At 37.1% G+C, this 15,694-nt stretch overlaps 2 protein-coding genes across 4 annotated transcripts in view; both read left to right on the plus strand.

Moving 5' to 3' along the window:
* The window catches only part of LOC308412688 (uncharacterized protein), a 512,620-nt gene that overhangs the window by 79,072 nt on the left and 417,854 nt on the right, over positions 1–15,694 (plus strand). The gene's annotated exons all lie outside the window — the stretch shown is intronic.
* The window catches only part of brinp2 (bone morphogenetic protein/retinoic acid inducible neural-specific 2), a 285,511-nt gene that overhangs the window by 42,175 nt on the left and 227,642 nt on the right, over positions 1–15,694 (plus strand). The window contains exon 1 of one of the 3 annotated variants that reach the window (XM_080907212.1): positions 11,369–11,458. The exons of the other annotated variants lie outside the window; for them this stretch is intronic. The gene's annotated coding sequence lies outside the window, so the exon portion shown is untranslated. Of the gene's footprint in view, positions 1–11,368; positions 11,459–15,694 lie in introns of those variants that run through there. 3 annotated transcript variants of the gene reach the window in all.

Genomic DNA, 15,694 nt, shown 5'->3' on the forward strand with positions numbered 1-15,694 from the left:
AAAAGATATCAGTTTCCCGAGGTCATTTAATGGAAACCCCAGCAAACAAAAAAGGATTCTTGAGAAGTGTTGATCCAATTTAAAGTACTTCAGTGTTTATTTCATGTATATATTTTCATCAAAGCTTTTAGTCACATTATCAATAGTTATCTTAATTTGACATGAAAGATTGTTCTATGTGGGCTTGCCACTAAAAGAAATCCGTCCTTATTCCGTTTTCGTTGGCATTCTCTTCAGATATAGAATAATGATGAGTGCAGCTTGGATGCTGTGCCTTTCACCTGTCACAAACAACAGATGGACAGTAGAGAAGAATTGATGTGACAAAAAGAATAAAAAAAAGTACTGTATAAGCAGAAATGGCAAAAGTACAGACATTCTGTACTCTGGTAAAAGTTGAAGTATGATTCAGTAAGAAAGTAAAAAGTAGCTCTTTGGAGGATGTTTCTACCAGTGCAAAACTATATGAACCTTGTGCTATATTAATGCAATAATAAAATATTATCAGAAGGGGAACAAAAATTTTATTTTATTTTGTTCTAAATTTTAATTCTAATAAATAAATTCTGCTTGAATCACTTAAGGAGGACATGAGCAGCAAAAAAAGGGAAAATGTTAAAAAATAGCTCTATTTTCTGTTGCCTGCATTGTAGAGGGTGACTTTGCCTCTAAACAGGAAAAGGTGTACAGTCAGGTGAGATAAAGTGAGATTCAGCAGTTGGGGAAACCTAAAATCAGTTGTTGTGGCTCAGTATGGGGGAAAAGAATTACAACTCAGTGATCAGCTGCTCTTTGTGGATTTATACATCTGAATTCAACCAGATGTAAGCAGATTTTTCATCTACTGGCTGATTTATATTCTCTACGCTGACAGTACACCGTTTATATTAACTTTATACTAGATGGCCACTGTGTACAAGTCACACACTTCTTTACTCTGAATCCATCACAGCACGGCCAGCTAACCTGTTTATTTAGTATTTTTATGCCCTTTATCCTCCTAAGACCCGAACTCTTTCATGGCATGCATTTTTAATTTCTCTTTGCTATTTGGGCAGTTTGGGACCTGATTAATGTAAAAACAAAGAATTACCAGATTTTATTTTATTTTATTTTATTTTTTACCTGATTTTTGTTTCTGAGAGAAGTGAGATCCACATATGAGGATATTTGCTTTAAATTTCGATAGAACAGGCAGTATAATGTCCTCGTAAGTGGAAATCAGGCCCTTGTAGAGCAAAATTTTGTATTTTGGTCTAGCTAATAGCTAACTTCACTCAGAGATGGAGAAAGATATCCCAAAATGTGATGTCGACATATGTGGACGCCAGATCCTAGGAGGTTAAATAACACAGTCATTCTGTCTCAGTCTGTTTAGCAGCATGTTTTATAATAAAAAGACATAACATCACATTTACAAACAGTAGATATAAATCTGATTTAAAAAAATGAGCACTTACATGTAAGCTTTAAATTTCCAGTTAATCAAACACCACTAAGCAGTTCTTACCTTTAAATCTAACCTCTCTTCTTCCTCCTCTGTCCTGTCTTTCTTATCTTTCTCCATCTCTGAGTGAAGTTAGCTATTAGCAGCTGGACCTTTTAGCTAGCAACGCACTGTGAGGCAAACTGCACACAAACAGTTTGTATGTTTGCTGATGTTAGTTGAGCTGATAGAAATATTGCATTTAGAAGTACCTGGCACTTAAAAAAAGTCCCTCGCTTTCTGATAAATATTCTTTTGTAGCGCTAGCTAGATGCTAAAGTACCGCAATTCATGGACACCTGCAGACATTCCAGTGTTGTGCCACAGAAAATGGCACAATTGTGCCTGATGTCAGGAATTATAATGTTAAGGAAAGGTAGGACACAGTGTGCTGCCTACTGTTTTTGTGTATGTATCTGTGTATAAGTTGTATGCTTTTTTCTTTTTCTTTTTTTTTATTAGAAAGAAGTGCTTATCTGTGTTGACAATAGAAACAGCATTGTGTATTTTTGATGTCCTTTTGTGTGTCACCCTGTGACAAAGACCGTCTTCCATTTAGGGGGATTGATGATGCGAATTTATCTGCAGGACAAATGAGGTGGCAAGCAAAAATTAAGAATAAAAAAATTGAGTCAGAAATGAAAGACTTATCAAAGGCAGCTGATTTTTCAACTTGCTTTTTGACTTCACTCCAGGCTAACTTATGTATAAAACCAATGGCTGGCTATTATGTATTAATAAAGAGAGCTTATTGACAGTGACAGCGACACACCCACGCTGTTCTGTCTGCTTCAAATTATTTAACAGTAGACTGGCTGAGAACAGCTAAGCCAGAGTTACAGCAATCACTTTTAGTCCATGTTGCAAGCAGTCAGGGAGCCTGTTTCCTGTAGTCTGATGTCAGGAATTATCATGTTAAAGAAAGGCAGGACACAGTGTGCTGCGTGCTGTATTTACATGTGCCATTAAACGCAGTTTTTGTTTGTATTCACGTGCCCAAATGGAAAGGAATAAATGTTAGAGAGAAGCAGCCAAATGCATTTTCCTCATCATGGCAGGTAGTAGTCTGTGTTATTGTACTGTTATATTATTATCATATTATGGTAGGGTGTTTACCTTACAATATAAAGCGCCTCAAGGCCAGTGTTGTTGGGCTTTGGCGCTCTATGAAATCAGTTAAATGAACTGAACAGAATTTCTAGATTAATCATTATGTTGGTCAAAATAAAACAAACCCTTTGACAATCATAAAAGTCAACTAAGAAGCAAAGTTTCAATACATTTGCTAGTTCCAGTTTGTCAAGTATGAAAATATTTTGTTTCTTCATTATTTAAATGTTTGTCCAATGAACTGACTTTTTGGCCAGTACAAAGAAATTCTAGACCAGGGGGGTCAAACTCCTTTTACATCGTGGGCCACATACATATTTTGGTGTCATTTGGGCCAAACCAGTCAGTTAAACAACACCTTAATATAAGACAAAAAAAGAACAATTTGCATGTTTCAGATTTTCTAGATTATGAAGAAATGCTGCTGTAGTAAATGAAAAATCTTCCAGCATGACTCTTTAAGCTTAAATTGTAAGAAGTAAATGTGTGCAAAAGACATAGTTTTGAAATTCTAGAAATCTATCATTTAATTACTCTGGTGCACTGTGAATAGTCATAGGGGAGGTCTTTATCATGAAAAGTTGTAAAACTTATTAAAAGTTAAAATTTTCCAAAGTCATCCAATGGAATTTTCACTTGGCTGATTCTGGCCCCCGGGCCTTATGTTTGACAACCCTATTCTAGACTAAATACATGTAAACTTAGTCGCTGGGAAATTATAATTGGCTAGTGCGTAATTGATGTATTGTCACTGATATTTTTCTGAAATATAAGCATTCCTGGCCCTGTATGATTAGTAGTTTTAACCGTATGTACTTGTACTGCCAGTATTCATTTGACCTGATAGCTAAATTGTCATGCACCAATTGATACAGTAGATTGTATGCACTCTAAAAAACACCCAGTTTTTTAATGTGTGCGAATTGTAAGCTTCTCAGTACAGATTAAGTAACATCTGGTGTTAATGTGAAGAACTTAATAATGTAAAAACCTGGAACGAACTAAATGAACTTAAAGTCATGGGGGTTTTTTGTTGTTGTTTTTTTTTTTTTGCCTGTTTAGGGTTTCTTACCCAGTATATTCTGACATGTAACACTGGGCTAAATACTGAACATTTTTTACCAAAGAGGGAGGAAATGCTCTTTGACACTGTGCCAACAATGCCTCAGAATCAGTTTTGTCTAATTGAAACCAAATTTATCAACAAGGAGCAAGAGCCTATAAATTAGTCATAATAAATAAATACATTTGCAAACTAGATGCTTTTGGATCAGGATAGAATGTAAAGTTAATGTGATTATAGCAGGATTATCAGTGAAGCGGTTTGTACAAGCATAGCTCTTAAACTGTATTAGCATACATGGCTGCATTAGAGTGGATAAAAGTCTTCCACTTCTGTTAATTAAAGTAAATCCCTTCTGCTATCTTAAAGCAACTGGGACAAGCATTTGTGAAAAATCTGCAGTCTGTAAGTTGAGTGTTCCTCTTCTCTAAAAAGAATCACAGCAGCACTTGCTATGTGACATTGTGCATGCACCCAGCTTTTTGTTTGGACCATCAAAACCGGAGCTTAACACATTTTCCATTGGTATACCAGACTATAGAGGGATGATTTTGGTTATATAATAACCAAATATAATATAATAAGCATTGTGTAGAGAAAATGACAGCAAAGAGGTTTTCACCTCCATAATATTCAGGTCATATTATACATGGTATATTTTAATGCACTTTGAGTGGGTGTTTATAGCATTTGGCAAATACAGTGTTATGTTTTTTGGGTGAGAATCTTTATGAATAGCATGCAGCAAAAGAAAGCCAAAGCACAGCAACGCCATGACAAATGCTGGTTGTAGATTGAATTTACCCTTTGCACTACATCAGAAATGTAAAGCTCATGTCATCACTTTATCCACAGGTGTCTGGCCACTCCTGCACTCCGTTCTATCCCTGTAGATCATGTAAATTTATGGTTACGTGCATTGCCTCTCCTAAAGGTCCTCAGCACGATTTATGCACCCTGCTTTATGTTGCTGATGATAGGAAGAGAAAGCGCAAGACAAATAAGCCTGTGAAAAAAACGATGCAGTGAAAAAAAAAGGGAAAGAGAGAGGGTGTGAATGAGGTGACAGGATAGTGTTTAAATGTATTGGATATTATATCTGCCATTCACTCGTGCAAGCATTGTGTCTGTGCACATTTGTCACACCAACGACCAAAAAAAGAAGCGTTTTACTTGGAATCTGACTCACTCTCTTGTCACCTGAGTTATAGTTTTTCAGTTGCAGCAGGGTGATATGTGGCTCTGTTTTTTCCCCCCGCAGTTTTCTCCTCTGGGTAACTACATGACTCATCGTCTCCCTGTCCTGCTTCACCTACAGGCACACATCTGCCTGGCTAGGATTAAGCAGAACGGAAGCACGATTAAATGGCTTTGGCAACTGTCTTCTCATACATCTTAATAGAATTCACAAGTCTCTCCCCTCTCTCCGTTTAGGGTGAAATTTAGCCCGAGTCTTGGATTTTTTTTTCTTTTTGCCTTTCATTTATCTGAAGTGAGGGGCCTCTTTGAGTCGACAACTGGGTTACTGTGCTTATGGGCAGGGCAGATTACTCAATTAAATGAAGACATGGAGGAAAAAGGGCTCAGTTTATGCTCATCCTTAAGCCTCTATTCTGTTGTTCTAAAGAAGGCGCTGAGGGAAATCAAATGACCAGATAGTGGGCAAAAGTGAAGAAGACAAATGCTACACATGGACATGTTTGAACACAATCTCAGTAATGCCACAAATTGGAAGAAAATAACTTTTTTTCCAATTTGGCTGACAGTGGTTCACAAAGACCACAACAGTACAAGAGCAGTGGAAAGGAAGTTCTGTGTTTACTCTAATTTTGTCGTATTCTGCATATAGGAAGTATGGTGCAGTAAGTATATAAAGCTTGTTACGTCTGGTTCAGTTTGGGTAAGAAGGAAAAACAGCCGAGTCCGTGTAGGTGTCAAAAATAGTGATTTTATTTACACACTTCTGTGTAGAAGTGCGGGGAAAACAGTCTTGCATCAACAATCTCCGCCGGGCGGAGGCTTTTCATCCTTATAATACCGTGATGACGTCACACAGTCAGACCTTACTGGAAATGATAACAGTTTGGGCCTGTTCAGAGAGTTTACCTAATATGGACATCAACTGCTAGTTTTTAGAGAAAAACAAGTGTGTATTACATTCGTGCCTTTTGTGAAAGTATATCTATCAGAAAACTGTCCTCAGACGACCCTCCTATTCTTACTAAGTGTGTGTGTACACATGCATGTGTTATATAAGAGCGTGCATGTACTTTAAAGGCCTGTGTACGTGCAGAACTGAACATAGAACTAAGGCAGGGTCCAGCAGGACCCACAGGCTTCTGAGTGGTTACAGAACTGTGAAACAGCTTTAAGCAAATAACATGAATAGTACAGAACAACAATAGACTGATTAAAGTACTGATAATCTGTGTAGATTAATGTTAACATAGATGTGGTTCAAAGATTATTCTGTCAACTGGTTCAACAATGGTAAATGATTAATGATTGATACTTCTGATTATAACTGTGATCATAAGAATACAAAATAAAATATCTCCTGGTCACAAGCTCTATAAAGTTCCTGCAGAAGAGCTGGAGGAGGTGGAGGGACGTCCGGCTGTTTCAGTTTAGACTGCTGCCTCCTCAAATGGGACCTGGATAAGTTGCAAAACATGGATGGATTGATGGATGCTGTAGTTATCTGACAGGTGTTTATGTACCAATAAAGAAAAGCCGTGCAAATTTTACAAAAAGAAAATAGAAAAACGTGAAGTGTAGTAGTGCCAGCTAGCCAATTCTGGTGAAGACTGTAACTATATTTTTGAGAACATCATTATCATGGCCAAAAAGCAATTACAAAGAACATACTGCACCTGTTGTTTTTCTTCAGTTTATGGTTTGGGAGAAACCAGTCACGAGATGTCATAGTTTATCCTATTACATAGAAACATTGTAAGTATAGCACTGAAAGAATTCTCATTTGAAATAATATAAGCAACGATGGTGCAAGAAAGAGGACTTTCAGGGTGAAAGAGCTTTCAGGACTTTATTTTACAATGTTAATGATTGTGTATTAGTACTATGCCACTCCTATATTTAAAATATCATTCTTCAGAGGTTTAAGAACAACATGGTCTGTTTCTTTGAGCTTATTGATTAAAAATGCAACATTATAATCAGGCTGAACTTACCTTTAAAGCATTAGTGCTCAGTATAGATTATGTAGACATTTTGAATCTCAATAAGTGGAAAACAAATCATTTTAATACCAAATTTCCACATGCAGGAAATAAAGAAAAACCCAAGAAGCTTGGTAATAATAGAAGAGATAATTACAGACCTCTTTGTCTGCAGCTGGCAGAATAAAGCGGCATTGTTGCGGCAAAGATCCTTAACTACTCACATGTCTGCATCAGACTTGTGTAAAGGTCAGGCCATTGTGTGAAATTAGCAAAGACAGAAAGGTCATTGAGATTGTTCGTGGCTAATAGATAAGACCCGAGGCCTTAATGGGTTCATGTTTTCCCTTTTTATCAGGGGAGGATAATGCACAAGAGCTGGACCTTTTGTTTCCTATGGACTTCCACAGACACACACAAAGAGGAACACACATTCCCATATTCACAGGCACATGTGGGCGCACAAAAAGTGCGTAAAACCAGGGTGAGAAGGTTCCGAGTCTGAGGTTCAGAAAGTTAATGAATAAGAGATGAAATATAAATCATTTTACAACAATTTGAACCTCAGCTTTTACTGCTGTGAGTGTGTCTGTTTTTGTGTATGTCTGAATGCAATTTCAGGGTTTTATACAGAGATAGAATTGTTGTGACTTCCTTTTTAAGCAGTCTGGGTACTTGCCAGATTAATAAATCATTTCTTTACAAAGAGACACAAAGCAAAGGCAGATTCATTTTAAAATCAAGGCTGAAAATCAAAGGGATTGGTGGACTCTATCAGGATGCATAGACTTCTCATTGACCTGTAAGAGAAAACAATACCAGCTTTGAGTTAGTTTTGTCAACTTGCCTTTTGTTAAGCATTCACAGCAATTGCTGTTTTGTATTCCGCTCATATTTCTTTGGGACATTCTGTCCTCTCGTTAAGTCTGCCTGCGGTTATTTTATCTACTGAATGAAAGCTCTTCTTAAGACTGATTGGAAAAGTGGAAAAATAGGATTATTTTTCTATAACATTTCTCTTTTTGGTTGATGCCCTGCAGTAGCAAAAAGACATTTTGGCTTTTTGAAATTGAGTTAATAATCAGTGGCATTTGAGCTACTGAGCCAGAAATATGAGAGAAGTTGAAAGATGTAAAGTATAATACTTGTAAGAACAAAATCTATCAAACAGACACTCACCTTTAGTGTATATGTTTTATTTGAAGTTGAGCTTTACTTAAGTAGGTAATATATAAATTGTAAGGTCTAAATGCAATAGGGTCTTCAGTAATGAATTGCAGTGTTAAAGGTTCTAAATGAACAGTATGAAGGACAGTTGTTGATCTCCAAATACCTACAAATTCAGACCACACCTGTAGTAAGATAAGACAGAAGCTGACAAATGAGAGAATTAATGTGAACCGCTGATCTCAACAGTGAGTCCTTTGTTCTGTTTTGCTTGACTTGGACTTTAAGGGCAAGATCCTTTCAAATCAATCTCAGTTGTTCTGAGTGATCACCTTTTCTTAACTTATAGTGACAAATTTTAGTTCTGACAGATTTATGTTTCAGATTCCAGAGAAACTACATGTGAAAGTTCTTTAAGAACCTTAACTTCACTTACTAATAGCAAAAGAAATAGAACAAACAGTTGCAAATATGTTTCTACCGTGACGTCATGCACATACTGGTTTTCCATTATATTGGATGCGAAACAGATACCAGCCATGAGGGAAAAAGGTGACTCCTGACTGGTTGGCAAGTGGTTGCTGCTGTTGCCGGTTGAAATCGGTCATAAAGAGGGTGTTGTGACTTCCTTATTATTGTTTTGGGTACTAGCAGATTGCCCCAGTCACCTGTACTTTGCATGGAAGACATTGTCTTGTATCCAAAGAATCTGAACTACTAACTAAATAACTAACAAACTCATAACTACTTAACTGGAAATTGAGAATATTTGCTCCCTAACTAGATCACCCCTTTGATGCTGGCTTCTTGTAACACACAGTATATTCAGACAGCAAGGGAAGAAACTCTTAAGTCACTTTTCTGACTAGACAAGTTGAAGAATGGAAAGATTTAACTAGTACAGGGAACTGAACACTGGCATTGAGTTCCTGCAAGGGACTGTCTCCCTTAGAACGTCACACCCCTACTTAGTCCTAAGCAGTCATAAGAAGCTGCTGCCAGACTCTGTGTATCTCTAGAGTAAAGACAAAGAGTGGTGGAGATTTGTCACTAGAACACATTTATGGCCCTGTGGGAGAGTCACTGTGTGGGTAATTGTGTTTTAGCTGAAGTAGCAGCTATACTAGAAAGGTTTATAGCTGTAGCCCTGCTGCTAACTACGGTTAAAGTTGCTAAATCTTCTAACACTGTTAATGCTACATTTTGATTGTTGTTAGTTGGGTTTGTAATGCAATGAGCATTACTGAGCCCAACAAACAAGAATGAAAATGTAACATGTGACTAATGTTACCAAGCAGCTAAAGAATGTGTAAAAACTGGGTATTTAGTAAGCTAGTGTTGTACTATTTACAGTTAAGAAGACCACACATAGAACTTATGGAACTTATAGGAAGGTTTTCCTTACTGGCATTAATGCTAATAACATTTTCAACATCTACTCTTATAAAAAATAAATAAATAATGAATTTAAAAGAAAATGTCTACAGTTATTCATCACATTGTTGAAGAAAAATAATACATCAAAGTTGAGAATGCAGTATAATACAGAAATGGATAATTTAGCTTCAGACAGTGTTTTTGAGAAGTTGAAAGTTTTATTTATAGCCTTAACTTTGCACTAAAAGTGATTCAAACAGCCGGAGATCATTAATGCTTCTGTACCTTGTTTTACAGAGGAAATAAATTCATGATGGAAGAAAATTGGCTGTTATGTGCAGTCAGTGGTGTTGACAAAAACAAATGTGCATCTTATTTTAGGGATGTTTTGTTGGTTTAATGGTTAAATTAACATGTGCTCCATGTTTAATGTCACTTATATAATAGTTGAGATTATATAGCATAAGGAGTGCTATAAGAACAATTAGAGGTCACCACAGGAGACAAAAGCAAAGAAAGAAATCTATAATGATTTTTTTCATGTACTTCTTTAAAAGGCAGCATGAACATACTTCATACATTACCTTTCTAACTACCACAATATACATTTCCTTAGTTGTATTTGGAAATTTGAATTTTTTGGCTAAACAGCACGATTTGTTTCTCCTCTTACCTTTTGTCATTACAAAAAACATTAGAGGTTAAAGGTGCCCACTATGCCATCTGTTTTTTGTTGTTGTTATTGTTGTTGCTCTAAATCCATGATCCTGTTTAAAATATGCACACAACAAAGACATAAATACTCACTGGCAACCGAGCCGTCTTCGCCTTCTCCAGCTGACACAAACCTCTCATCTCACAAACAGCCCGTTAAACCTAAACAAGCCTGTATTGAAACTGTAAGCAGTAGAAAGTACAGATATTTGTTGGGGAGTAAAAGTAAAAAGTTCTCAGAAAAATAAATACTCAAGTAAAGTACAGATACTTGTACTTAAGCACAGTAAAGAAGCATTTGTACTTTGTTGTTCCCACCTCTGGTAAACAGACTGACACGGAATGTTATAAGGTCAGCAGTTTCTGTTTCAACAACTCTGAAGTATCAAACAACTTTAATTATCATAAATGTTTAACTGGCAAACACTCATTTTAATGTTAGCCATGTAACTATTAGCAGTTACCCACATTAGCTATAATATCTTTCTCCTCAGTCCTTGTTTGAAGCTGAGAAAAATCTTTGCAGGAACAGCAGAAATGATGAAAGCCTACATACTATTTGATGAGAAACAAAAATATGGTAACAGAAGTTGTGAAAAGCACATGCAATAAGGAGCTTAAGCTAAATGCATTTGAACAGACCATTATTGTTGTCATCTTTAATTTAAAATACATTTTTGAACATAGAGGATATTTTTGGATCAACAAGGTAATGTACCAGTAATGTAAGACTTATGAGGGCTTTTTATTTAGTTTATATCGTTTAACATAAGAAAAAAATGTAGGCCAGTATGTGATGGTTAGTACTATGGAAATCTAAAATTCAAGTGCTTGGTATGGTTCCTTGCTCCATGTCACCACTGTTCCAGCTTTAGTGTTTTATAATGGAAGCATTAGCAGCTGAGCAGCTCCTCGGGGTGCCTTTGCCCTCTGCTTTTCACAGAAGATTCACAGCAGGATGGCTGCAGAAACTTCCTGGAAAATAAAAGCAAAGTACTTAGTCCATAGGGAATTATGTAATGGCTGGGTTAAAATACAGACAGAGAAACACAGACAGAGAGACATGCACACTTGTCAACTTTGATTTAAGTAGATCAACACGGCGTTCCATCAAGCAAAGACATAAACACAGATATTAATGTTTTATTTGGCTTTTGATTATTGAATGTTCTGCCAGGAATATTCGGAGAATATACGTATGTATGCACGTTTGTGGGGGGATTGATTTGTCCTTTTAGTCTTAGGAGAATTTTTTGTTTCTAAAGGTGGAGTCAGATGTCCAATGTGGAACTGCTTGTTTGACTTGGCAGTGATTTTACACTGGAAATAAGGAGCACACTAGCTTGCGACCCCTGAGGTTAGGTATGTGTCCTGATGGAATCAAACTGGTTGTTTTTAACATGTAAAGCAAATGTGTTAACTGCTACACTTCATCACTTAGCCTCATCTAGCATGTAAAGGCCAAATTTGGAATTACTGTCAGCACTTTTCTAGCAATAAAGCTTAAAAAACTACTACTTGCATCATGCAACACTGGGAAAATGGAGTATTTAGGATCTGAGGAATATATTTCCCCTTTGAGTAATTAGAGACTCCCCCACCTAATTAGTGAGATCCATGTTGATTAACTTTTTAATCGTCATCACCAATAACCTGTGCCAATCTGATGGCAGCCCAGTTGTTACACAATGGATCTTTAAGGCTTCTGTGCTTGACCATAACCCTAATGCTAAAACTACTGCTCCAGCAGCTCCAATTTGTGAATCACTGGTACCACCTACCTTTAATAAAGGGCCATGGTGCTCAGTCCAGGCACCTTAAATAAATATTGTGAACATATGCAAACACACACCTACCCTTCATCAAGCACCAGCAATGCATCACTTTCTGCATACACACATCAGTGCACTGGAAGGTGCTCTTCAGCTCTTTCAGCGTCCTTAATTAAACCAACCATCGCTCGTCCAATTTCCCCCATTATGGAGCTGTAAATCTAGCAAGCAGCTCTGACTAATAGCAATTTACCCACAAAGTGTTGCAACTGGCCTATACTGGCTTTCCAGCCTAATCAGCCCTCATAAATAAATCAGCAGGATGGAAGCGAGTGATGTGTAAGCATGTTTGTGGTTGTGAAAATTGGGACGTGCATGATGTTTAGTTGTACAGTTTGTTTTCAGGGTTGCAAGCATTCGAGGCAACATCAAGCGTTTTCGTGGAGTCAGCTAAGGCTGAACAGATGGAGAGACAGGAAGTGTGAACAGAAAGTGTCAAACATGGAAGAACTTATTGTTTTGCTCATAGTTTCCCTGCAGTCCTTTTGTTTGGTATCTGTCAGTTGTGGCTTTTACAAGATGGCCTGTTTACCAGAGACAGGCCAGAATGGATGAGAGTCTGCTTCAGGAAGGAAGACAATCACCCATGAGTGAACCTACTGTTCTCGAGATACACCATGCTGTTGTTTTGCTGTACTGAAAACTAATATCTCCAGTGCTCCTGATTTTCTGTTGACATTTCCCTCTTGTTTTGTGACTAATGTTTTAGTGCTTTCTCCAGCCAAAACAAGAAATACACACACACACACACACACACACACACACACACACACACACACACACACACACACACACACACACACACACACAAAGATACATAAATAGTTTCAAATTAAGTTTTAATTTGAATGAACTTTATAGAAAGCTAATTCGAAAAAAAAAAATACGCAGTATGTTTTTGTTTTGTTTTGTTGTTTTTTTTACATTTTTGGGCTGAAAAGATCTGATAAATGGTCTGAGCAAAACACATACATAGTGTAGAAAATGTGCATGTTACATAATGTAAGAAAGCATATACAGTATATTGTGCATTTTCTCTCCACAAATGAAAAGTTGCAAGAAAACAGGAAACTGCTACAAATAATATAAAAACTGCAACTTTTTCTTTCCTGCCAGCTGAAGTGGCAACAGACCTAATGCAGCATAGTGTTTGTAAACCTGGCTCATATCAATTGTTGTTATACACACAATGGCATGCCTGTGAGCTATTTTTGCTGTGTAGCATTGGGACTGTAGGGCGTCATCAAGCATAAGAAAATAAAATCATTCATCATGGTGTTTTTTCTGTGTTTCTCTGGCTAAAACCAGAAAGGCGTGGCTGATGTCATTGTCACCATCTATCAGGCTTCCCATCATGCAATCTGACTGCTGCCATCAATCATATTTCCCACGGTGCACACCGAGAGTCCAAATATTCAGAGATGTCATGGTTTATGTATGCCCTGCTTGTCAGGTATAATATGTGTTTATGTGCACTGTTTTAACTTGAGATGTACTCATAAGGATGTGTGTCTGAATGTGTAGGAATAAATCTGTGTGTATATCTGACTTTACAATGAGACAGACAACACCTGGAGGCTAAATGTAAAATGTACCTTTTGAGGAGTGCATTAAAAATAAGGAAAGAGATGAAACGACTTTATAATGCACCTACGTACACCCACTCCTCTTTAGATCTGCAGCTGTGTGTACTCTGCATATCACTGCGTTATTTGTGCCAAAGACACTTTGCCTGAAACCGTGTGACCTATGATAAGGAAAGAGATTTGATATCTTCTACAAAACATTCAGTTTTTGGCTAGCGGTAGAATAAAGCCCAAAAGACACTTCTACTATATCATCTTATTTTAATACAATGCACAGCCTGGATGTCTTAAAGCTTATTTATTGCTTTTGGCAAAGGCCAAAGCAGACAAATTCTACATAAAACTGCGACAGTGCATGAGGAATATATGAATACTGACATCTCTGATTTATTGTGGCATACCTCACATTGTATTCAGTGGGGAAAACATACTTTAGTTAATGTGGACGCTGTTGATAGACAACTATATAAAACTCTAAACAAACAATTAAAAAAATCTATTTATACGGCAGAGAAATGGAATCAGCCGTAAAAGGCTGATGGGTTATTGTTGTCTCCCTGCCTGGTTGGCAGGCAGAAGGGGCACCCAAGTTTGTGACTGTGACAGGTTAAAAACAAAGCACGAATGAACAAAATGTAGGAGTTTCAAGTTGATTCCATCTATTAAAACCTCAACCTCAAGGTCCGAGGTCAAGTTTTCTGAAAATCTTGTATATAACTCAAGAAGGAAATCACCTGGGATTTTCAAATTGATGCCATGGATGCATCGACTAAAAATCTCTCGGTGACCTTGACCTTTTCTAAAAAATCTTCTGTAGTAAAAACATTTACTACTACTACTACTTTAATACTACTACTAACCTCAGAATCAGATATTGGACATTTTCTTTTATCTGACAATGGAGGGATACTTGTATGCAGCATTTTTATTTTTAACATAACCTGGTACATCACTGATAACCAATGACAGTGGTACCCATTGAAATTGATGATGACTTGTTTACTGTGTAGGATATAAAAACTCATATATAACTCACTTATATAGTACATCTAGCGGTAAAAGACTGAATCACTTTACATGATGTATAGTACACTGAGGTTATGGATGAAATATAAATCCAATAGCAGCAGAGATATAACAGTTATAATCAACATGTCCAAGCTTACACAGGCTTTCTCTGTACAGTCCCACACGACTCTACACACTCATGTCAACACATGATTCTGAAATAGCACAAAGATAATCTATACATTAAATTGCCATCCCGAGAGTGAGTGCCCTGAAGATGTTATGCTCAAATATCTTGTATTGCATTTTCCATGGGGTATTTTTTATTGAGTTTTGTCTTGTTTGCAGGCTGGAAGCAATATAGTAAACACTACCTTCCAGTTTGATTTAATTTATCTTCAATATGGGCTTAGAAGGTTATGAAATATTGGCAAAAAGGCGAAGGCAGCTGATACAATGGGTTTAAAACAAAGCTTCTGGGATGCGTAGATAACTAGGTTAGTCATATACAAATTTAGTAAATTCTTCATTGATACTTTTTACTGTTTCCACCCACACATTGCCCAGAACCTTCTATCTTGCAATGACGTAGTTCATGCTGACACCTCATAACTCCAAACAAGTAAGCTCAGTGTCAGAATCAGAATTGCCTGAAGCAAAAGAAATCCCAAATAGCTGAGACTTGGCTGTCACCAGAGGACTTTTGGGAAGGATATGCTACAGCGGCAGCTGTTGCTGTAATGTAGGACGGATGGCAAACAAGGGACCTATCAACTCCCACAGTTTTTGAGCACCACTCTAAGTATATGTGATGGCTTGAACAAACACTCTTTATTTCACTCTGACATCCAGCTCTGCTGCACCTCCTGACTGGAAGTTGTACACTGCAAAATGGGCACGTAAAGCAAAGACAGGGTTTGGTATTACAAATAGAAATATACGCCCCGTTTGATGAAGATTTTATTTGAAAATCATTTCCACAGCTGTGCTGGAAAAACAACCATAGTGCAGTCTCTGTCGTGTCATAAATATGGTAACCGGCTATCTTAGAATAAATAAATTAATTTCCGTGACAAGGCATATCAGGCAGACCTGATTGGATTAGAGCTAATGAAAATATAGCCAACACTTACCTCCTATCTTCCAATACTGTAACACACTATTAACAAGAA

Source organism: Rhamphochromis sp. 'chilingali' (assembly GCF_963969265.1).
Source record: "Rhamphochromis sp. 'chilingali' genome assembly, chromosome: 16".
NCBI classification, from domain to species: domain Eukaryota; kingdom Metazoa; phylum Chordata; class Actinopteri; order Cichliformes; family Cichlidae; genus Rhamphochromis; species Rhamphochromis sp. 'chilingali'.